Source organism: Hesperophylax consimilis, chromosome 4 (assembly GCF_061612785.1).
Source record: "Hesperophylax consimilis isolate HC1 chromosome 4, BYU_Hcon_1.0, whole genome shotgun sequence".
Classification (NCBI taxonomy): Eukaryota; Metazoa; Arthropoda; class Insecta; order Trichoptera; family Limnephilidae; genus Hesperophylax; species Hesperophylax consimilis.
In genome coordinates this window covers 16,871,305-16,897,615 of record NC_142839.1, presented here as the reverse complement: position 1 = coordinate 16,897,615, position 26,311 = coordinate 16,871,305, and positions in this window count along the sequence as shown.

The following is a 26,311-nucleotide window of genomic DNA, read 5'->3' as shown; positions in this document are numbered from 1 at the left end:
AGCTGGAAGGGAGTTAATTAACCTAGTGAGTCTTCCCAGGGGCATCACCATTGGTAAGTTAGTTCTGGACCTGGGAAGAATTAAAAGCCTGTGTTGGCGGCCTCTCGTGAAATTATCCGGGACATAAAGTCCTATTTTTGACAGAATGTCTGGAATTGATACTAAACCATTCAGAAGCTTGTAAGCCATCATCAATAATGCGACGTCCCGTCTGGAACTAAGGCTGCAGATATTCAGCATTCCCGAGATAAATGCTGTTGGAAACAGCCATGGGTAAAAACCAAACTCTCTCATATAGAGGTATCGTAAAAATTTCTTTTGAATTTTCTCGACCATTAGTACATAGACAGTGTCCTCTGGCCCCCATACCTGAGATCCACTCTCGAGAATGCTACGCACTAAGCTAAAGTAAAGCAGCCTAATGACTGCAAGGTTTGTCAGTTCCTTTGAATTGTGTATGACAAAACCTAACATTCTTGTAGCTGATTTACAGATCTTTTCAATGTGAGCGTGAAATGTTAAGCGAGCGTCATACACAATTCCTAAGTCCTTATAAGTCACCGTATGCTTTAGTGATGTATCTTTCATTTTGTAATTAAAATATACGATCTTTTGTGACCTCGTAAAACACATAACTGAGCATTTTTGGAAGTTGAAACCGAGTTTGCTGTCAATACTCCAGTCAATAATTGCATTTATATCTTCCTGGAGCTTTTTACAGTCTTCTAATGATCTTATTCTTAACTCTTAAACCCTACCTGGGGTACTGGAGTACCCCACTGGTGTTTAAAATATCAACAATTTTAACAATATTGCACTGTTGCAAAAATTGCTCTAGCTAATCTACTCTCGATAGTTGGCGCGTAAGTTTATCAGTAAGCCGTGACCGCCCGGCAAGTGCAGTCGCGTCCACAGGTGTTCCGGGGTACCCCAGTACCCCGTGGTAGGAATAGTGTTAGTGTGAAATCGAGGATTTCCGGGACCATTCTGAAGTCGCATCTCACGAAGACGGTGATCAAGATAGTGTGAAAGGAGATGAAGAGTATTTAGGTAGGCGCTTGGTTCGTGTGCTAGATTCTCTATTAGTTCTGTACTGAAAAAGTCATAATAATCGACGTAAGTGGACTGGTGTTAAGTCTTCTCGCTCAAAAATGCCTCGCCGCAATATTTTGTTGCACCCACCTGGTAACGTCTTAACAGAAACCTGACATGTGACAATTGGTTCACGTCTATACCCACAGCCATGAAGTTATTGGAAAAAGATATAACATTAGTTGGAACTGTAAAGAAGAATAATCGACAAATTCCTCCTGTTTTCATGACAATAAAAATAGAGAGAGATGCACATCACACTTTTGTGGTTTTGTCCTCTGAAGTCACCTACGAAGAAAGTTGTAACCATGCTGTCCACCATGCATGACAGCCCTGATAAGGATAATGAAGTGTACCTTCCAGAAATAATACATTTCTATAATAAAACCAAATGCGGGGTGGATGTGTTTGACCAACTTTGTAAGAAGTACTCTTCGTCCAGGAAGACCAAAAGGTGGCCCATGTGTCTCTTCTACGGGTTGCTAAATGCCGTTGATGTCAACTCTTGGGTCTTATTCAAGCTGTCAACTAACATTTATAAAGAGAAAATAACCAACCGGCTTGAATTTATTAAGAGTTTGTCAATGGCACTCATAAAGCCGCATATGAGAGCAAAATTACAATGACCAAGTTTACCCCGGGATATCAGAGAAACTATACGTGCAGTCTTGAATATTCATAGTGAAGATCATAGGCCGGTTCCTGATAATCCCAAACCTGGTCGCTGCTGCTTTTTTCCGCGCACAAAGGACAGAAAATCTCGATCTGTCTGTAACACTTGTCGCCGCCATATTTGTGGTGACCATCAATACAAAAATCTGTCCTTAATGTAACGACAAAAATGTCTATTACTTTTTATTAATAAATTTTAATGTTTTTTCTTATTACTTTGTCATAATAAAATAATATTTAAAAAAATATCAAAGAATTTTATTTTATTCAATTTTTTTGCGCGGGGTACTTCAGTACCCCGTGGTAGGAATAATTACATTCCCAGAGTGGTAGGGTTTAAGAGTTAAGAACAGTTTAATATCATCTGCAAAAAGTAAAAAACGGACGAATTTGATTTTTCCCCGAATATTATTTATAAAAATTAGAAACAATAAGGGTCCTAAATTGGAACCCTGCGGCACACCAGAGTTTGTAGGATACGCGTTAGAGTTAAAACCACCATAGGAAACGAATTGTTCCCTTTCTTTTAAATAGTTAGCAAAGAGTTTAATTAAGTTTTCTGAAAAACCAATTTCTTCAAGCCTACTTAAGAGCACTAAGTGATCAACCTTATCGAAAGCTTTCGCAAAGTCATGGTATGACGTGTCAACTTGCTCATTATTATCGAGCGCTCTCGCCACGTAATCAGTATATGCCATCAAGTTTGTAGTGGTTGATCGGCCACGTCGAAATCCGTGTTGTTGTTCGATCAAGAATGGTTCAACCTTGGCATATACATATTTATGAATAATTATTTCGAATAACTTGGCAGGTGCGGAAAGAATTGCTATAGGACGGTAATTGGTTGCCTGACACTTGTCACCATCTTTATGTAGAGGGGTAACTTTTGACAGCTTCCACAGTTTAGGAAAAATTCCGTTTTTAATCGTAAGATTAAATATATGTAGAAGTGGATTAGACAGTGGTTCAGAACAACCCTTAATGACGAAGGGTGGAATGAAATCAGGGCCAAATGATGTTTTTGGTTTCAATTTTCTTATTGCTAAACTGAAATCCATGTTATTAACGTTTTCTATAGATATGTTTTGAGCTTTTGTCAATCCAATCTGTCCTGGTACGTAAGAATCAAAATCAGCTTTTTCTGGATTATAGACAGATTGGAAATATTTTGCGAAAGCTTCCGGTACGTCAGTTCCTTTGTAAGTACAATCATTCAGAATAATATGATTTAAGAGGCCTCTGTCATTTTTTTTGTCAGAAACATATTTCCAAAACGACTTTGGATCGTGTTTAACATTATTCTCTACCTCCACAATATATTTTTTGTGTGCTATTGAAATGCTATGTTTAATTTTTGTACGATAGGATTTGAATAACTCGTGTTCACTATCCAAACCTGATCGTTTCCACCGTCGATGGTATACAAGCTTCGTCTTTATGTCCCCGATAATCTCACGCGAAAACCATCTAGGATAGTTTTCATTTCGCGGCGCTTTTTTTCTTAGAAAACATTTGTCAAAATACGCGTATGGGGTATCGTAGAAGTACTTAACTGCTTCGTCAACATCGGAGATCTCCAAGATAGCCAGCCAATTGTGGTCACGCAATTGGCTGTACAGCTTCTCAAAGTCTCCTTTGCGGAAATTCCAACCACGAAAGTTATTTTCTGAATGTAAACAACGACTTTTCAACGGTCTGTCATGATCAAGACTAATTTCTGACACAAGTGTCGGGTGATAATTATCTTCTTGAACAAGACAGAAATCGGATTTTTTTGTAAACATACTAAAGTTACTTAATACTAGATCCAAAGTACGATTACATGAGTTAAGTACTGTATTAAACTGCTTCAATTGAAAAAGTTCCATAACATATAAAAGCTCAGTGTTCACTGCACGTGGATTTTGTGAAGAATTAATGTTAAAATCACCAATCACTAAGATTTTTTTTATCAACAAGGTAAGTTAAGTTACTAATTAAAGTTTCGAAAAAAGTCGTGTAAATATGCGTTTTTGAACTGGGTGGGATATAAACAGAACAAATAAATAAACATAAGCCTTGAATTGTGACTTTGACCCATAAATTTTCGTCTCCCGTTTCCAGATGGGAAAGTCGTTCGGCTCGCATGTTTTCTTCGTTTAGTAAGGCGAGCAGTAGTCCACCACCTCGTGTTTGTTGAGTGCTTCTGTCTTTTCGGAAAACTGTGTATCTGCTGTCGAAAATTTGCGCGTTAAATATCGAATCGTTTAGCCAAGACTCCGTAATCACGATGAATTTATGTTCTTGGTTAAGAACATTTTCTAGAAATTGATTCATCTTAGATCTAAGTCCTCGCACGTTCTGGTATAGTAGCAGTCATTTTGATTCGGTCGGCTTTTTCGCGTTTTCTTGACCTGAAATGCGTTTATTATAATATCTAAAATGACGGACAACCACTCCTCGGGGCCATAGTTCTTCTTTTAGTAGTAAATCTATGTTCTGCTCGTCGACTCCTATTTTAAAGGATGAGTATTCTTTAGAAAACGCCATAAACTTTTCAGCATTACAGCTGAGAGCTGTATTCGTTTTGACATGGGAAATGACTTCCTCCGTCGTCGTGTCGGGATCTAAGCGTGAAACGATAATAAATTTTTGTTTGGGTATTACTTTAATCTTACTCGAGTCATTGGTTCCTACGACTAAAATTTTGTTTTTATTGCGTAAGGCGGCACTGTATGATAACAATGGGCAGGAGGGCGGCTCGGTGCGGGGGGTTTGCTTGACGTTAACGCCGCTGCTCTCAGCCGGTGTAACCGACTCGGAGGCGGGGGCGGGCGCAGGGGAAACGGTAACTGGTTCACTGCTGTTTGCCAAACGAGGCTGGCTGACTGCAGGTGTGAGAGAGATGGTATCAATATTCTCACCTGAGTTTGAATTTTGGTTGATTTTTGTTTTCGATCGCGTTGTAATCACCTTGTCATTCGCACTGTAGGTACTCCGAAAGACTTCAATACTCGTAACGAGCCGCGAAATGATATTATTTTGAGTGATTATTTCATTCGATAATTGCCGAATTATTCGCTCCTGTTCGAGATTTTTAGTTTTCATTGACGATAGTTGCGTGTAGCAATCATCCAGTACTGCGATGCTTTGCTTATTAGACATATTTATTATTATTATTCGTTAACAAAATACGCGCGACGAAACTGTGTGCGTCTTAACTCGTGACTCCGTTGGCCGTACCAATGATGCTCCCGGAGTCATGACCCTGGACATCAGTTGTCAGTCGTCACCATTCTGACACTTACGACACTAAATACATAACTATTTTTTGTCATAACTACCACAAAAGTCACGTACAACATTGTATGTAAATGTTTTTTTAACTCTCTCATGTTCTCTGTTATTCACATTGTTTTTTCACATTGTTTTTCACATTGTTCTTTCACATTTGTTCGTCACATTTGTTCCAATGGGTTCCATCGTACATATAACAATGACCCTTTGCAACATACACCCAATTGAGGTGAATTTTTCTACCCCTGTAACTTGTAATCATAATGCGTGTGTAAATTCCAGTTTGGTATCGTCATTTGATTCAAGTTTTCATAGGTGTAACAAATAAAAGTTACAATTACCTTTGTTTAAAGTTTTTCAGTTTTGTCTAAAAAATTGAATGGCGCTCAATATTCCCATTTGCTCTAATTTGTTGTTTTTTTCAGAATTTGATATTGACACATCAATTCTGAAAAAGGTTGTTGTAAAGGAGAACAAACGCCGTTTTGTCCTCCTCATCAATAACAATAACACCTTTCGGTCACATTGATTATGTAAAATCTTAAGATCTCAACTTTCTGACCCCAATTTGTTATATTATGTACTATATTTTGACTTAATTAGCATTAATTTGCCTTGTCAAATACACCGAGCCAGGTCACTTATATTAAGTCATCCTGTCTCTAGGTGCCACTTGTATCAATTTGTATCATAAAGTTCACAACATTCGTGTTTGTGGCAATTTTGGCAACACCAAGTGTGTTCCCCGTTTTTTTGTTTGGTCATTTTAAGTAAGTAAAACCCTAAAAGGTCTTAAATAAACCACTACAAACCTTTTTATAAGCAAAGAGTAAGTAAAACCGAGTAGGTCTCTTTTGCTATATGTATGTCTTGTCTAAGACATCCTTATAGGCATATGTTTTGTATTATTGCCAACTTAAAGCATAAACCCAACCAAAGGTTATGCCATCACAACATTTTGTAAGCAAAGAGTTAGTAAAACCAAATAGGTCTCTTCTGCTATACTGTGTGTCTCGCGTAAGACATCTTTAGGCATATGTCTTGTATTATTGCCAACTTAAAGCATAAACCCAACCAAAGGTTATGCCATCACAACATTTTGTAAGCAAAGAGTTAGTAAAACCAAATAGGTCTCTTCTGCTATACTGTGTGTCTCGCGTAAGACATCTTTAGGCATATGTCTTGTATTATTGCCAACTAAACGCATAAACCCAACCAAAGGTTATGCCATCGTCTTTTTGATAATACCAATAGCCACTACTTGATTGTTTTTGACATTGTGTATGTATCTTTTTTTCCGGTATTGAAATGGTACTTTTTTATTATTGAACGTTGATATGTTATTTTCATGATACATGAGAATGTTACAATATCCACCATGAGACGAGGGATCGTTATAAAATCTAACGCTATACATGAGAATGTTATAATATCTACCGTGATACGAGAAGTTCGTTATAATTACTTTTTTACTGGCTCACATACACTGTGGCCAAAGAGATAATTTGTTCCATAATTGGTTATAAATATCTATGTTGTAACGTCCTTTCAATACTAGGGTTCTTTCGTAATTCGTTCAATTTCTACATGAGACGTGGAAACGTTATAATATTTACCATGATTCGTGCGAACGATACAATATCTTGTTGTTGTTTTCTTTAAATAAGTTGACACTATGTACTTGTTCTACCAGACGTAGATCATTTTACCCTGACTTGTCGCCCTTAATTGGGACCCTTTTGTATTACTCATGACACTGAGGGAAATGTCCTTCACTGTAGCGAGAATTTTTTTGTTCTCTTCAAACAAACATGAAGCTGTGCATTCAGCAATTTTTTTACGCTAACTGATACCTGTGGACTTCTTGTCAAGCGGACCCAAGAACCATCCACTATCCATTGACCATGGACTAGCCATCAGCTTCACTGTTGGTTATGAGGTATCGTGTCGTGGGAGTTAATTGAGACAGTGACACAAAACCACCTAACTCGTTGTCTGGGAGACGAATAAGAAAAACTCCCAGGTTTGTGAAGCTTGAGCAAGGGTCTGTCATGTTCTCACAAACTGTAAAAGATTAAAAACGACCCCTAATCTTTCACCAAATACACGTGAAAAATTAGATTGTTATTACTGTGTATTCTCCTTCACCTTTTCATCAAATTCATGTATATGTGTAAAGAGTTAGGAAATTTGCTGGTTGATATATTTCGTCCTCACATGGAGATCGAATTGAGAATTAGCTCAGTCACTATCAATTTTCGCTGCTCAAACCCTCCATCCTTCACCCTTCCATCAAACTCATGTATATTTGTAAAGAGCTAAGAAATCTGCTGGTTGACCACATTTCGTTCTCTGAAAAAGATCGAACGGAGAATCAGCTCCATCACCAGCAGACCTTCTCGCTCAACGCCATTTTTTCCTCATCCCTCATTATTCTTGAGGTTAATTTCATGAATCTGGAAGGTGTACCCTACGCACATAGCGTATCGTCTGTCTTTAAGACAATCGTTATCCATGAAATCTGCTTCAAAAACTTCCTCTTCACCCCATTCCTAGGTAATCAACACATTTCTTGTAATTTTGAAAGTCGTAAGTTGTTATCGCTCAAGCGCTAACACCGGCCATGGAAGGCCAACTTCTTTCAGAAACTTGGTGTTACTACGGTACAACCACCTACCTATACCTTGTAAATCAAATAGGTAACCTCACGCCAGTCGTGATAGTTTTTTGTCTCCCCAATCTCGGGATACTCATGGTATAGTCAGCATAATAGATCTCTCTCTACTCTCTCCTCTCTAACCAACAACGTTTTTTGTCTTTTTGTCTTTTCTCTTGAACACAATTTGTTTCTCTCCAAACGTTTTTTCATCATTGGTCTACCAGGTAGGTAAACTTCAAGAATTTTGATTATAATAATAACCTGTCCCCGGATTAAAAAGAAGACCAGCAGCCCTCCTCATCACCTGCAAGCTGAGCTTCACTTCTTTGCCGCCTTCACTTCCATCACTCACTTCTCTCCAATCTCTGCGTACCAAAAAACACCCGACCGCACCCAAATTAGGTGTGAGTCGTGCGTGCAGTAGCAAATCAAGTTGTCTCATCATTCAAACCACATTCAAAAGAACCAACCTCAGAGCATGCCAGCTCAAGGTTAGTTATGTTCCTGCAATCAACTACCTGCCGTTTGTACAAATCAACCATTTGCCGTTGTGCAATCAACCACTTGCCATTGTGCAATCAACTACCTACCGTTTGTACAAATCAACTACTTGCCATTTGTACAGATCAACTACTTGCCGTCGTACAATCAACTACGGGCCATTGTACAAATCAACCACTTGCCGATGCGCAAACTCAACATAATAGCCATCACACGCATCAATCATCAATCAACTTACTGGTATTACTCCATGTCTTTACCAACTTCATTTCACCTTGACAACCACTGCCCCACCACATCAGCATAATGGAATTCACGCTGGTACAACATCAGAACCCGGACACTTCCGGCCCTCAGCATCACCATCTCTCAACCACAACCAAGAAGCACAGTTCAATTTCTATGGCCCTAGTGATACTTGAGTGCAATCTCAAATGGGTCAAGTTACAGTGAAAGTGTAACTTAAATAACTTCAGTGAAATTACGTCTACTTGGTACTCAACGAACACTACGCTCTTCAAACTTAGCTTACAGACCAATGAAATTTTAGAGTCAGGTTGTTGTCTTTTCATCACTGCATAACCTTGTATGTTTGTCTTTTCATCACTGCATAACCTTGTATGTTTGTCTTTTCATCACTGCATAACCTTGTATGTTTGTCTTTTCATCACTGCATAACCTTGTATGTTGTCTTTTCATCATTGCATAACCATGTACTCTTTCTTCTTTGTTTTTTTGTAAATCAACTTTTTTTCTCTCTCTACTCACCTCACGACAAGATGAAGAGGATTTTTAGCGCCTAAAGCTTCATTACCACGTCGCCTTTTACTGGCGGAGGGGGAATGTGTTACGTAATACAGTCTCCCTATTGTTAAATAGGGCATGGTTGCCCCAACTTCCCCTCACCGCGCGTGTCGAACACGCCGCCAGATGGTCAAAATACGTGACCGGCACAGACCACACGCAGCGCCGCGGCCACAAGCTAATCGCCTCGCCGCGCTCCGACAGTCTTCTTTGTTTTTTTGTAAATCAACTTTTTTTCTCTCTCTACTCACCTCACGACAAGATGAAGAGGATTTTTAGCGCCTAAAGCTTCATTACCACGTCGCCTTTTACTGGCGGAGGGGGAATGTGTTACGTAATACAGTCTCCCTATTGTTAAATAGGGCATGGTTGCCCCAACTTCCCCTCACCGCGCGTGTCAAACACGCCACCAGATGGTCAAAATACGTGACCGGCACAGACCACACGCAGCGCCGCGGCCACAAGCTAATCGCCTCGCCGCGCTCCGACAGTCCAGCTCTGACCTCGGCCTTGACCGCATGGTCGCTCGCGGAAACGATCTACCCGCCAATGACTTGCATAAATTACGCAATAACGAACGCGATCTCGTAACAGTTTCCAAACTAGAGGCATTTCGCTAATCGACTTACAATCATGTTTACTATTACGGCTCGAGCTAACTCAATGGAGTCCCGTTCCGTGTAAAACCCCGAGTGCATATCTCTGCCTCAACTGTCCCGCCGCCTGTGAGCGCGGGAACGTCTGGCTCAACATGATGCCCCATACCACTCCTCAAGACGAATCGTAAGCTTTCAACCTATCCCCTTTTCTTGTGTTCAATTCTCGTAAATTCATGTAGAATCCACGCTTGATCCGGTCGTCATAAATTAGTAGAGAGAGTTAGTAGGGAGATCTATGTCAACCTGTATTTCTCGAGACATTTAATATACCTTGTGCCTTACTACCCATGTGTTATTATTATGTGATAAACCTACCCTTTGACCTCCTAACCGATGGACGAGCCTGATGACCAAAGAAGCTGCCCGCCCCTGATAGTACACGAGTCGCCTGCTCTACCATTTTATCTGAGCTTAGCCAATTTAATAACCAGGTTCGATTCCCGGTTTAACCATATGTTAGCAGTGTATACAACAGATAAACATCCCTTTTTGTCTGGATAAGCAATGTTTATTTCTTGTATTTTTCCATAAGCTGTTTTACGTCAGTTTCAATTTGATGTTTCAATTGGAAAGTTTTTCAGATACACGGTCGTTTATCAATGAATAAAAATGCTTAAAATGAGAAGACACTAAAATAATCAGAATTGAAAATGGAAGTAAAATGCAAATGACTCACCATGAAAACTCAAAAAAAATGATCGAGAGCCCATAACTTGAGATCCAGACCTTCGTACTTTTCATCTAGTGATATATCCCACTTCCTCTATAACACAAACTCTTGCTGTACTACATGCTCAGCTCATTCTTACCACATACGATATTCCCGCCGCGAGTAACACATTAACTACCCACTCTCGAGAGTCACGAGTCACCCCAAACAACTGCATTAAAATCATTTATGACTCTAGCCTCTGCACTATCTTAAACAGAATATGGGATGTACGATAAATATCTTAGCCTCTACGAATTTACAAACAGACTGACAAAGCGAGGACACTCATCTAAGAACTCACACGAATTCAAAGGTAGCACACTTAGCAATTAAATGTCCAGGTACAAATGCAGGATACCTTAGATAAACTTTGACTGGTCGGTTACTTAACACACTTCAACTATATAACCATTGTCCGAAATTAAAGCTTACTTTTGTAACATGACTCTATAAAACTGAAGTTGAAGTCAGTGTTGGGCCATTTAGTGATATTTTATTTTTTGAAATGTACTTATTTTATTATAATACAAACAAATACAAAAATTTTCTGAATCTACGGTGCGATAAGTGTAAGGAAAATACTTATTCTATGGTGTAAAAATAGTTTCATTTTTATAAAATATTCTTCCACAAAAAATACAAGAATTTGAAGATGTGGAAAACTTGCTGAACATTTTTAAAAACATATAGATATATTTGAGACCCTTACAAAGAAATTGATATAAAATATGAAAATAAAAAATCGGACAGCAATTCCTTTTCCGCGACTAGAACCGGTGTAAAAGGTAAAACTACCATTCCCAAAATATTGTCAGGTTACCCGTAACATTAGCAGTACATATTTCTTCTAGTTAGTTAACTTGTGATTTGATTGAAAAATAGTTCTCACAGTGAAATCATAATACTGTGAAGGTGTATCAAAGAACAATTAATACACGGTGAATGCGGAGTATTCCGCAAATCAACTATTTATTGCAAATATTTTATCCCATCCCATATAATATAAACGTTCTACGGATTTCAAATGCACCAAGTTTGTTATATTAAAAGATTTCTTAGATTAACTTGTATTTTCTGAACGATTGCGATCAACTGGAATTTCATGGTTTACCCACGATAAAATTTACAGCAAAATACTACGATTGCGATTCATAAAATCACAAACTTCTCATTCCAATTGAAGACACAAAGCATTTTCAATTACTTAGACAATTGAATTCACACGCTAAGAGATAAACGAAATTTGAATATTCTTACTAATTTAAATAACTACTTAAGATTATAAATTCGGTATTCGATTATTCTAAAATACTGCAATGCATGTTTTTTCCAATTCTTTCCCGTTAGATTATTAACCTTGATAAAAAAATTTCATCTCAATCTCATATTCAAAATTTTTATATGAACGATTGTGGTTTTCTACCTTATTTAAAAAATATATATTAGCAGTTTAGACCAGGACATAATAAGGTGTATATGTATTAATTTGGTTGGTACATAAAATAAAGAGTTATTCTTTAATCACCAACCGTTAAGAAAAGAGTGGACCGTACATGATGTACTTTCACCCGTGTAGAAATGTGTTGGTATTAGTGCAAATAACAAAAAGTCATTGAAGTGCACAACATATTCTTCTGAAGGGAGAACCGATCCCTTTCGGAAGCCAGCAGTTTTTCATTGAATGTTAGGAATCCACGAAGGTACGCAACGATGTGATGCCATAAATCCTTAAAAAGGAACTTGCTGACAAGTCCTTAGTGACATTCCCGGTCAAATATGTTGGGAAAGTCAAGAGCGAGAGAAACTAGGATACTCCAGATCGTATGGTTCTTTTAGTTTAAAAATGCATTAAATATCAGTGAGACATTGATTTTTTTGTTTCTTATTCTGTAATTTATCGGTTGTTGTAATGCCTCGAGGGCTTTTACAAAGTATTTTTAGTTAGTATTTTAGTAATCTTTGAAAAATTTACACATTTTTTTAAAGTGAGAAAGAATATTTTTTAGCATTATAACAAATTCATAAAATACCGCTTTCTCAGGAGAACCTATCAGTGAAAACATTATTTTCGAATAATCTTTTGTACGAATCGGTTTAAATCATGAATACCAATAAATATGCTTTGGAAAAATTTAAGCTTTAAGTTTAGATTCCAATTGACAAGAAAAATTAAAACGAGTTAGTGTAATTACTTAAACTACCCAAATTGTCACAACAATGAAAATTTTGTGATGTTTTATTATTATTTACAATCAGACATTTAGACTTCTAGGAGTAAGTGCAAGAACAAGGTCGAGGGCCAAACTTATTTTTTTGTCGTCTCTTACCTTAAGATAGACACGAGATATGTCAAACAAACAGAAGTGAGAGTATGAAATTTTTATATTTTAAACATATTTTGCTTACTTTTGTAATATTGGTTATTTATTTGATTTGATATATTTAAAAGTGTTTTATTATCAGCTCACTCATACAGTTGGAATGTAGATTTCGGAAGGAATGATTAAGATATGTCAAATTCGAACCAATCAATCCACACTACGTGAAAATAAATTAATTGTTTTTTTAGCATATTACTCTGTAAGGCGATTCCATACGTAGTAATGCAAAATCGTGTGTTTTTTGTTTGAAAATTTGGTGGCCTAGAAATGTTTCAGATGCTTTAATTAATAGTCCAGTCAGTGGGGGATAAAAAAGGGCTCCACCTTGCAAAAGGTAAGGTAGTAGCAATTTTCACATATGTTGTTAAGATTGGGACTCTAAAGAAAAAAAAAAGTTTTCGACCTTGGGGGGGTCGAGCTCGACCCGCCATCTTGGATTGAAGGTGCAACATTTGTTTTTTTCAAAATAATTGTGAAGTGGTCGTTTTTACAACCAAATTGTTCAACGCAAACTTAAAGACAACTAAATTACCTACATTTTTTGTAGAAAGTTTTTTTTGTAAGTCTAATAGGTAACGAGTTGCAGTGGCGGAAATGTGAATATTTTTCTAAAAAATGATAAAATTCCCAACTTTGTAATTTTTTCTGGTTATTCATTACATAATTATAATAATTTTGCTAACTCATTTCCACACCACCATGAGGTCGAGAACATGGCGCATTTTTATTGTGGTATCCCCAGTAGGTCAATTTAAATTTTATTCGTTCAAAAGTTCATACAAATTTCAGGGAAAAATAAAAAAAAATCAGGGAAGTAATATAAATGTTTTCCTAGTGAAATACCTTCCAATGGTGAACAATGGGTATTTTTTTAAGTTCGTGGAGGTATAATCAATGACTTTGAATCCGCCTCTTAATTGTAAAAAGTAGAAATGAGTTGACATTTTGATGTATATTGTAGGTAGGTGGGTAATACATTAAAGTTTAAGGAATCTACAACGCTAACTCGTAGGTATATACAAATCATATACACACATCAAGAAATATTCAACACAAACATTTAATAAATCCACCGTTTCCTTTAGAAACGTCATTTGCGAAACGTCGCTATGTGGTTTTACGATATGACAGAATAGAATAGAGGCTATTAGGATTATCCAATGATTTATATTTTGCAAACTGCTTCTCATGTGTAACAAATCGCTATGCTTACTTTACAACAAAAAAAACGTTTTTTTATTAGAGTGAATTTATATTTTTTGCTGTTTTAAAAGAATGTCCTTTTCAAATCTATACTTTCGTATTATATTTATATTTATATTTCGTATTATTGATTTTAATTGGTAAGATATCTGTCATCATCATATCTAAACTATATCACTTAGAAGCAATTTTTTGCTTTAATAATTGCCCCATAATATAATGTACTAAACTTAATAATTGTATTCAAATGAACTGTTTAAATTTAATAGTTTTGAAAGTAGCTATAAAACAATCTAAATTTGATAAAACGACTTGATATTTATAAACGCCGACCGGATTCCTATAAGACCTCCAATCACCCCTTCTCACAGAAACATTCCACAAGACCTAGTAAATATCCTAATTCTCAATAATAAATTCCTTTCTAAAATTTCCATAATTAATTTGCTGTAAATCACGGATGTGGGCCAAATTAAATTGATAACATCTTAAATAAATAAAAAAAAAGTTTAAAAAAAAATATTTATTTTTTACATATGCAATTCTAATAATAATAACGATGAAGAGTGGCGTAAAATATTATATAATAAATGATAAGTAATATTTTGCGAAAATTTCTCTTCTAATATTAAACCAGTTTTTTATACAAGAAATAATACCGGTAACTTTTTTAAAAATAATAACCGTAAATTGACTTACTCCGATATACATACACTAAAATGTTATTGTGACTGTTCCTCATTTTAAAACGAGAAAGCAAATCGTTAGTTCGATAATAGAATCAAAAAACACTTAAGGTGTCTTAATAATTATTTCGCTAATGATAATAGTTTAAAAAAATACAGATATAAATACTCTTCATATTATTAATAAAGGAAACGATTAGATTACTTAGAAGCTTTAGAAATAAATAAATCCCTTCATAATAATGAGTCCATTATCAATGAAAAAAAATATTATCTTACAGTTCCATGACATGTTCCCTTTTACCATTCTACTCATCTACTCCTCCCTCTCTCCCGACCCACTCTTCACTAACTCTTAATAACTTCCATAACCCCACTTCAAGTAATATGCGCATTGTTTTTTAGTATATAATCTAATAAAATATGTTAGTATTTAATTTTCCCTGAGGAAGGAACGGTTGTTCCAAAACCGATCGGCGTTTATAAAACATAAATATATCGTTAAACAAGGATACATAGTTTAATTTATTTATTAAATATCTTCTATAATTGCAAAATAACTTTGTGGCGTCATTTAAATTTATATAAAATATTTAACTTTGTATAGACCACTACCAGAGATGTGCTTTATTTCAAATAAATCCATTTCAAATGGAAATGCAAAATGCAAAATGGGTATTTTCCATTTTGCATTTTAAATGCTTTTCTAAAAACCATTTTGCATTTTGCATTTTAAATGCTTTTCTCAATGCATTTTCCATTTTAAATGCTTTTTTGCAACATTCTTCCTACTATCTCCATTCATATTTTTTTCATAAGCTCCAAATATCAGTCGGTCCTCAACCTCGCTATGAGAGATAATTTACATTTGTCAAGTTGCTCCCTGGTAGGAGCCCTGGCAATTGAGTGATACCATTACAAAAAATACTGATTCAAATACTGAACATGGGGCCATGACGCACAGTGAGCTGAAAATGCTTAAGTAGCATAGACTAAATACATCAATGTTAAGTAGGCTTGCAGTGTAAATAAAATATTGTAAACTAGACAAAGCATACTAATATGTAAAGCATTTAAGCATTAAAATGAATTATCAACATAAAATTTTTTTTTTTTCAAATTTGAGGATTTAAAAAAAAAATCGCAAGTTGCGCCACAATACGAAGTATGTCAAAAAATACAAATACATAGTAGTATATCTGTGTGTAAGGATAGAATGGCCAACCTTGTGATTCCAGAGAAAGCCTCATTTTTAATGTCAGTGCCATACAATTTTTTCTTAAAAAAATGATAACTCCTTCATTTGTACACGCAATTGCTTCGTACGAAATTTTAAAGCATAGTAATGATCAGCAGAATCCATTTCTAGACAAAAAAATACCCTTGAAAATTAACTATGAAAGGCGATTTTCAGCCCACTGTGTGACGCTGTAATATTAAATGTTAGATAGCAGTTTCTATGTTTTTACGTTGGCAACATTAGTCCCGCGCAAATTTTTTGTGGTTTCATAATGTGTAGTCGTGGTGTTTTTGGATTTACCATCATGTAATATGTTTGTTCTACATTGATGTCCATTATTAAATGACAAAATTGTTTAAAAATTCTATAATTATTTTAATGGTTTGATCTGAGAAACCATTTTGCATTTTCAATGCATTTTGAAAATAGGTATTTTGCATTTTGCATTTGAAATGCTTTTCTAAAAACCATTTTGCATTTTGAATTTTCAAATGGAAAAGTTTTGACCCATTTCCATTTTTCATTTCAAATGGTTTTGGGTACCCATTTTGCACATCTCTGACCACAACTAAATCAAAAAGGATCGACATATTTCAAAATTAATGAAAATGAAATGTAATGAAAAATATTAAATTAAAATAACAAACAAGAATAGACAAATGAGTATCTACAGAAAAGATATTAAAAGAAACAGTGATTAATTAGTCATAATTATTAAAAAAAACGAAAGATTACAAATCAAAAACAAAAATCTGGCTGAATGAAAAAAGCAGAGGTCAACCTAGTGAGGAGGACCATGAAATAAAATTTACTTTACATATATTCACTATCATGTGAATTAATATAACATAATCAAAGAGAAACAAAGATGTCAATATCTATATATATATAGTCGACACTACTAACTCCATTCACATGCATACATATTTGTCTAGTATTATTGGATATGACCCGCCTGAAGTATTTGTGCCATGTAATTCAGTTCCCGAAATGTTCCCGACTTCAATAAAGTCACTGTTAATTCCCTACTTACCATCTAAAGTATCAATATTTTATTGGAAGTTACGCAAGCACTCCAATGTCTACTTATGTCACTACTATTCAATATGCCTGCTTAAAGAACTATCACTGAAGTTCTTAAAAGCCAATTACTTCCGGATTCATATATTATTATCATTCTGTTGGTTAGACGGGACCGGATTCTTTCCAAGAAATAATAATTCAATGTATAAGAAAATGGGGCTGAGACCAAGTGGATAGAAGCGAGGAATTGTAAATCATTTTGTCAATACTTCATTAGCAGGGGAAAATACGAATCGTTCAAAAATCAGAGATCAAAAGAATCTGGCACAGATGCAAACAACAGTTGAGTAAATACTGCAAGCTCGACCAAATCAAAGAAAACATTAAAAAGACAAGGCACTCATAATAGACAATAGGGAGTATTTCACGGAATAACGTATCGATTCATATATATATTTTTAAGTGAAACCTATAATGCGTATGAAAAAGGGGGATTTGTACTTTACATTTTTTTGCAATAATCGTCTTTTTAACACACTCATCTCTCCCGAACGCGTTCTGCCGCCATTTTGGAACATACTTGAATTTACTCTAATTCTTAAAACATTGCTTGAATAGGATGACTCGAATTTAAATGCTCGGAACTATGTTTATTTTTTTAAATGGACGATATGTAGCTTACGTGGGCTGCTGTTGCAGGGTATTTGTAGCGGGTTAATGCCTGGTCGTCTAGAGTTAATCAACCCATGAAATCTCGGATTCGGGCAACCTGGCATAAGTAGCGTTTGGTAATAGCGTGGCGCTAGACCGTGGACTTCCGCAATACCCAGCTATTTTGTTGAACCCTGGAACATAAGTGCCCGGTCGCTTCGTTGCTTCCCATGTCCCTTTTGCAGTTCCCCTTGTTATTTTCTCTTCTAGAATTCGGTCCGCTACCGTCCGTTCTTGATGTCTTGTCGATAGCACTATATAAGGCAATACTTTCGTTTGGACGTGCCCTACGCATGATTTTTAAACGGTTTTGTGTGTATCGCGCGTGATAGATGTGGTGTTGAATACTTTACAATTTGTGGTCATGGAGATGATTGAGTTATGGAAGATATGGGCAACTCATAATAATACCACAACTGTTCCCAACCTCTGGAGCCAGTGAGACTATGGCATCCCCAATTGGGGTATGTTAGTAATGGGAATTGAAGGATATGGGGAAAAAAAAGGTGATGAAGTTCCTGGATATGCAGATCTAGTCACCAAACACGGCCAAAGCCATTTCAAGCAACGTTTCAATTCTGAATGGTGGACTTTCACCAGTACTATACTGACAGTATCTTCCACCCTGTAACGTGTCACAAATGTGGTAAATATTATTATAATTGAGTAAATTGTGAAACAACACAAATTAATCAAATAAAATTTACTTGCGCACGCCTGGATTTGAACCTGCGACCTCAGGCCGTCTACTAACTTAATTATTTTTCAAGTCAATTTTATTTTAAAGTACTTTATGAAATGTAGGTACATAGATTTTCTTTTAAAACTTTGTAAATAAATGTAATAAAAATAGATCGCTTCAATCATCGAAAAAAATCCACAAGCCTACTTAAATAAATATAATTAAAATTTCCCCGACTCTCACATTTTCAAGATTATTTATTTACATAGGGTTTTTATAAGTGTCCGGAAGTTCAACTAGCATTTTCATGAAGATCACATGACTAAATTTCAAATCTTGTGACAGACCACGCGATAAGTGCCCTATATTTTCGTTGCTTGGCCTATTTCAGCATTTTGCTCGCCTTACATTACCATTGTTCCTTTATTATTCTCATATGTGCTTAAATAAACCATTCCATGATGCGTATAGCGTAATGTGTAGCCTATCTAAATCATAATACTTGGTGATAATGACATGTTTAGTATTGTTTAATGTTAATTTGGTAGATTAGTTTTGTGAATCATAAATCATTTATTCCTACTATGTATATCTTAAGGTGAAGCTATAAATGAAATCATTATTTAGATTAATCCTTACTCAGAATCGATATAGGTTATAAATAACAAAAATTCAATTCAATTGACTGAAACATTGTATTGAATTATTGTATTTCTACAGAAGCCCGCGGAGAGTGGCAACGAACAGACGTCAGATCTGTGCCAGTTATTTTAACGGTTTTTTCCCTATTGACATAACTTTGGCTGGTAGCATTTTTAGTTCTGAAACCGTGAAGGTAAGCTTGTGTTTTTTTCTGTTTTTTTTTTTATTTTTAGTGACCAAAATATTATACTTTTTAAAAAGAGCTATTTGAAATTAACTTTCGTTTTCTTGAATGAACGAATGAATGAAGTGAACACTAAAACACTACCCGACATCCAATCGAGCTGAAACTCGGCAGTTTGACTCGTTATCGATGATAATGCATTTTAGTGGCAATAAGCACACGTAGACATATACGCATTTATCTGACATTGTATGACATTACAACAGTTAAAATAAGCAATAAATGTCGGTCCTTCCAAATTGGGATTTGGCTCAGTTGTCAGCGCGGTTGGCTCCAGTCCCCGGAGGAAGAAGGTTTAGTCCTAAGTAAAAAAAAATTTAAACACAATTATTAATACAAACAGATGTATTATAGCGAAAAAAAACTTCTTTTGTTTTTCATAGTTTGATTTTTTAAATCTCAAAATACTACTTGTAATGGTAGTAGGAGATTTTCAAAAATCGGGTTATTTGTAATTCGGGAATGTTTGTATTATTATTACTAACACTTCCGGCGGGAAGGGTAGTTATACCTCTTACGCCGATTCTATTTGAATGGCGAGATATGCATTGCTGCCCGATAATTTTATACAAATACTTTATAACAATCTCTTTGTAAGGGTTCCAACTTACAAACTATATGTATATGTATTTAAAGAATTTTAACGAGCTCTTCAACTTCTTCTCTTTTGTGTGGAAGAATATTTTATCAAAAGGAAACTGTATATAAACGCGTAAAATGGGTAACACATCCTTCCACTTGTCGCTCCGCAGATGTGGTTGTTTGTTTTGGAAAAAAAAATAGTAAAATACGTACATTTTTACAAATAAAACATCACTAAATGGAAAAGCGTTGACTTAATCTTCAGTTTATGGAGTCGTACTACAAAAGTAGGATTTATTTTCAGATAACATGTTGATAATATTTAAGTTAGTTAGTGTAGTGACAACTATGTAGAAAATCTCTGTAAATATATGTATTATTTTCAAAGATAGCTGTTTAAAACATAATAATCTATTATTTTAAAATATAGCTGTTTAAAACAAAATCCATTTCATTTAATTTAAACCTTGTGCTTGTGTATAGTATATCCTCGTATATATATTACGTGTTAATAATGCTTTTGTTATTTTTTATGATTATAAATGCATAAAAACATATCTACAAAAAAAATTTAATTACAGCTTTTAAAAAACAATTCTGTGAAATTATATTAATCAGTAATCCCTAAGGTTGGTGAATTTTTGGCTGCTGAAATCCAGTGCTTTTAGGACTGCTGTTGTCAGAAAAACTCCGGTAGTATGCGTCCACCAGTTGAAAAGGGTTTTAGTAAGCGTGCGGAAGCATCAACGGAAGAAGATCCTTCCGTGCGCTTCCTACCTATTACACGGCAACTCTATTATTTTACAATTCCTTGCCTCGCGCAGACAAAGCAAATAATCTGCGCGATACGAGTTGCGTGCTTATTATTATTATGGAAGGGATAAGAAAAAAAAAACTTTTGGCTTTCATATTCCTCTTAAGAGAGAAATACGAGCCAAACAAATTAAATATATATTCTTAGTATCCATTCTACAACATTATGCAAGAAAATGCTTATCCACTTAGAGAGGATAGGTTACTAATATACAACGCGCATGATTTCACTGAACTAGGTCCAGTGGACATACTTGAGATTTACAGTATTTAGTATTGCACATAAGTTTGTTGTTTAGACAAGCAGTCACCAGTTGCTACAAACACGTCACTCTGGGCTCTTTTCGTGAAAAACATGCCTTCCTGTTCTTTTGAGCGGTGTACAAATAATTGATAATAAACTCGAGCAAAAGCCAAATCTTTACCATTCGTATATGCTCAAAATTAACTTAACATTTCAATAAATACAATTATTCATATGATTTTTTTGTTTCATGCTCGCCTGTCAGTGAGCCGCCGCAAAGAACGGCGGGCGTTCATAATAATATAGCTGTTTCACCCGCACACACAAATTCTTTGAATGGCTTTCCTTTTATAAGGCGTTGCATGTAGGCAGGCTGTTATATGTAGATTTCGTCTATTCACGTATTAGTTATTGCTTGGTTATTATTTTCGTTATTTCGCTTTGCATCTAGAAAATGGAATATGCTATATTTTTTATTTGATTAGTATGAACATAACTCGTCTTTGTATTTATGTCAATGCTTGGTAAGCCGAGTTTGAATTGGACAAATTGGATTTAAGAGCAAAAATTTGTTTTTCTAAATTTATTTAGTGAATAATTAGTGAGAAAAATAAAAATTAATCAAAGGAAACTATCACAAATAATCTTAGTCATAAAGTAAATTTATTTTAAATTTGGTTTCTTATATTATGCGTTCACGCTTTTCTTATTACATTTTAACCACGGCTGACGCATAAATATGTAATTTTAGAAAGTCCCACACAGTCATGTCAAATGTTTAAACGATAAACGAAAAATCTTAAAAATGCTTACGGTGGATATCTGCTTTATTGAGTAGTGCACGGGTTAAAAATGAATTATTAGTTCACGCATATATTTTGTTATAAAGTATTAATTCTACATAATTTTTAGCATTAAAAATGTGTGCTGTATTAAATATGATTTAAGGTTTTCACGGCCAAAAGTATTTTTGTTATTTGTTTTTGGGGTGTTATGCCGTGTTGGGCTTTTTTTTTTATATAGTGAATACCTCACAAGAGTCCCAACTGCTCCCGTCTGGAGCCAGTGAGACTATGGCATCCCCAATTGGGGGATGTTGTGAGGCTGAAGGTAAGTGGGGAAGGGAAAGAGGAAGGTGGGGAAGTACCTGGCTATTCAGATCTAGTCACTAAACACGGCTAAAGCCATTTGGAGCAACGTTTCCATTCTGAATGGTGGTCTTACACCAGGGCGATACTGGTAGTATCTTCCACTCTGGAACGTGCCGCAAATATAATATATATTATTTTAATTAATTAATTGTGAAATAACACAAATTAATCAAATAAAATTTATTTGCGCACGCCGGGTTCGAACCCGCGACCTTCGGAATGGCAGTCCAATGCGTTACCACTGGACTATACCGGCCGTTTAACGTCTAACTCCTTCTATTAAAATAACACATATGCCCTGATGATGGACACTGCAATGCTGTCCGAAACGTTGGCTAAAGAAGGAGTTAGCGCAACACGGCATAACACCCCAAAAACAAATAACAAAAAAAAAAAAAAAGTGTGCTGTATTCTTTCAATTTTATTACAAAGGTGACCAGAGAGAGGAATTATTATAATGTCTTCCAGGATGGTCCCTGACATCTTTTACCCACTTGTGCTATTTCCTGATAAGTCTGTCGATTCTTATCTGCTGTTTGTGTATGTGTACCCACAAAGATGACTTAATATTGTTTATTATATTTTTTTAATAACTCAAGTAATGTAATACTTAATCCATTTATTCGTAATCTAGAAATAATTGTATTTCTTATAAAACAGAAAAATTAAGAAAACAAATGTTTTTTTTCTCATAATAAATCAGTTCCCTCAACAGATATGGAAAATATTAAACTTTTTAAAATTAATTTACCAGATTTAACAGAAGCGCGTGAAAATATATATAGGTGCAGTAATTTCCAATGCTTTTACCCAGCAAAAAATAATTGAAATCAAAAATTCTCGAAAATCTGACAAAACGCCGTTCAACCGATACAAAAGAACTAATTCGGTATGAAAGCTTTCCAATTTACTTTAGTAATTTTGCTCTCATCACTAGGCAAATAGTATTTTAATCGGTTTTGCACGTGGTTCGTGTGCAAACAAAACCACAAAAATGAATATTAATGAGAACTAATAAATTCAATTAACCGTTGGGTGAATTCTATGTATTTATTTATTTATTAACGGATATCGTCCAAATTATAAAATAACAACACGAATAAAGTAAAATGAAAAATATAGAAGTAGACAAAGGTACATGAAAGCAAAGACATATGGTAGATATAATATAAGAAAATAAAGTGACAAGTCGAATCAAGTCAAGAATACGCCGTGGGTCAGGACCACAGGACACTTTATAATATTCCGTCACTTGTTTAGCGACTGGCAAAAATCATTTAGACTTATCCCAAAAAAGTTAAGGTTTTGACTTGAGTTGACCAGTTACACATTCTGGACAATGGTGAATAATATCCATAATTTGTCGAATGATGGTTGAGGAAGAGCAGTTCATTATTTCTGAGTCTTTGCGAGGGGATATTGAAGGGAATGAGTTGCAGTAGAGTAGGTGAATCAATAATACCATTTATAATTTTGAAGAAGCAAATGAGGTCATTTCTTTCCCGACGGACTTCCAAAGGAGAGAGGTTTAGAGTTAGTTCAATTTCATCATATGAGTTTTGCCTTTTTCTAAACCTAGCCTCCTAGCAATCCTATAATTTTTATATCATTTATTATTATTATTTTATCTATTTATATCCTAGTAATTTTTATGATACCAGATGTGTTTATTGGATGTTTACAACTATTAAATAAATAAATACCAAGGATTGCTTCTTAAACTTTCTGCCTATAAGGCTGTCTAAATCTTTTTGTTTATCGTTTTGCGCATTTTTTTTACTATTATCTATAATAGATAATTTATTTTTATTCCGGTTTTTACATAGGTCTTACTAAACTTACATGTTCAATTGATTGTAAGAAATTTTAAAGGCCATACTTTTACATAAGGACGGAGTATATCCGCTTTGCAATACATTCTAAAATAAGTAAAATATATCGGAACATATACGAAAACTAAACACTGCTCTTGAAAGGTAACGAAAACAAAATAAAATTAAAATGGCTCAACTTACGTTTTCGGTAACTTTAATTACTGATAACGAAACAATTAAATAAACAATTATATTAAAAACGTTACTGTCACTTCACTTTTTTGTTGTTTCATTTAAATATAATTAAATAAGAAAATAATCCGCGAAGCTTAATTTTTTTTTCAAATTGCGTTTGGATCATTTCGTTTCATAAAGGTGTACAATTTAATTATTCTGTTATTAACTACTAGATTTCAATTTAAAGTGGGGTATTTTTTCTTTCCAACAACGTTTCAAACATATTTCTCACCATGACAGTAAAAGAGATACAATGATTCTATGAGATCATATGAGTTTTTCCAAAAAGCGAACAAAAAAGCCTGAAGGGTTAAATTGATTAATTACGATATGACTATTTTGACCAGCGCAATTTTTATAAAATATCATGTCAAGGGGTCATGTAAAATATATTTTTAATCTGACATACTCGAATGAAGTATAAAAAAGTGTAACTGACAGGTAAAAACACATATTGCATTTCTCTTTGTGTCTGATTATCTGACAGTCATTAGTGAAGACTTTAAGGTATACAGTTTGTGAAATAAATAGTTATAATGACCTATTTACTAATTGTTGCTGAATGTTATCTTTTTGTGAAAATTTATTTATCGCGCTTGCAAGGTATTATACGATAGTGACAATGTTTAACGGTAGCGGCACATTTTCCAAAGGTATCTTTGGTTTGGCGTGTTTCTGTAATAGTTTTTTGAACAGGTGGTATAAATAATTTTATATTTGTTGTTAAATAATTGTTAAACAATATAGTTTTAAGTACATCTATTAGAATTTCACGTGGTCGATGACAATGCAATTTATCAACTTTTGGTAACAATCACGCCTAAACATGTAGACATCTACGCATTTCACCGAAACTGGATGACATTTTAGCAGTCAATATAAGAAATAAATAACGGTTCTACCCAATCGAGATTAGGCTCAGTTGTTAGCGCGGCTTAGGTTGTCCCTGGGTAACAAGATTTAATCCTCAGTAAAAGCAATATAAATTTTTTAAAGTTTAGTTACTGTCCCTGGGGAGGAAGGTTCAATCCTCAGTTAATAATACATTAAAATAAACTTTTTTCTATACGGGTTGGTTTTTTAACACTAAACACACAAAAGTAGCGGTCTTTTGCCGATAAAACTTGAAACGATACTAGAAATGAAATATTGATATGTATCTAGTATAAAAATAATTACAAATCCGACTACCATAATTAAGGTATTTGCCTATGATTATTAGTATGATTGTCAGAAATCCTTTTAAAAAACTATGTACATAAATTTATATAATGAATAAAGAAAGAAAAAAGTATTAGCATAATACGGCCAGTCTGAAGGTTGTCGCTATAGTTAAGTATTGTAAAGCAGTATTGAGTCAACAGCTGCTGCCACAATCCGAGAGGCATGCGTAGAATGAAAATGCGAGCAAACATCAAGAAATAGTTGAACATCAACGGAATGGCCCAAAAAAATAATTGTAGTCACAAATGATTTCTCAACTTTACTTTACCCCTTTGACTGATCAAAAAAATATTTGTTTTGGAAACTCCCTTGAAAACGGTAACCGCAATGTTAATTGCAACTCCAGCAGAGGGAAGTGTCGAAAAGGCTAATGGAATTCATGTGTATTTTTCCATGAACTACTTAATGTCAGTTTCTACATTTTATGGTAAGGTTTTCATATTCACAGTTGTTTATCAATTTTCACATTAATTTATTAGTAAACGTTATTGAATAAAAGGGATGATGATATAGGAACAAAAAAGTGGTTATTTAATATGAAAAATGCTTTCGAAGTGGGTAGGTTTTTATCTACTTACCGAAATGTTGAAACATTTTATTATTAGCCCTATTTGTTCGCTTTTGTTTCATAGAAATAGTTATGTCTCCCTTAGTAACATGGTTTTAAATCATTTATAAACGGTGTAATAAAAATAAAACACCGCGCTTTATATTCAAATCTTAATGTTTACCACGGAAGAATAATAATGTACATCTCTATGAAACCAAAGTTTCCGTCCTCAATTTGAGAAAAAATTGTGAAGCCTTGCGAATTTTTCATTAATTATTTTTACATGAGACAACAAAAAGGAAGGTAACATAAACATTTATAATACATTTGTATGATGAAATTAGTGTTTGCTTTTATTTTTTTTCGTTATCAGTAATTTTAATTAAAAAAGGGGAAAAAATAGTTTTTTTAAGAAGCGAGGTATAAAGTGTTCCAACGTCATGATAATATATTCGTAATTGACTAAAAAGTTTATCGAGAAACCTGGTAATACATTCGTTAAGGCCTGC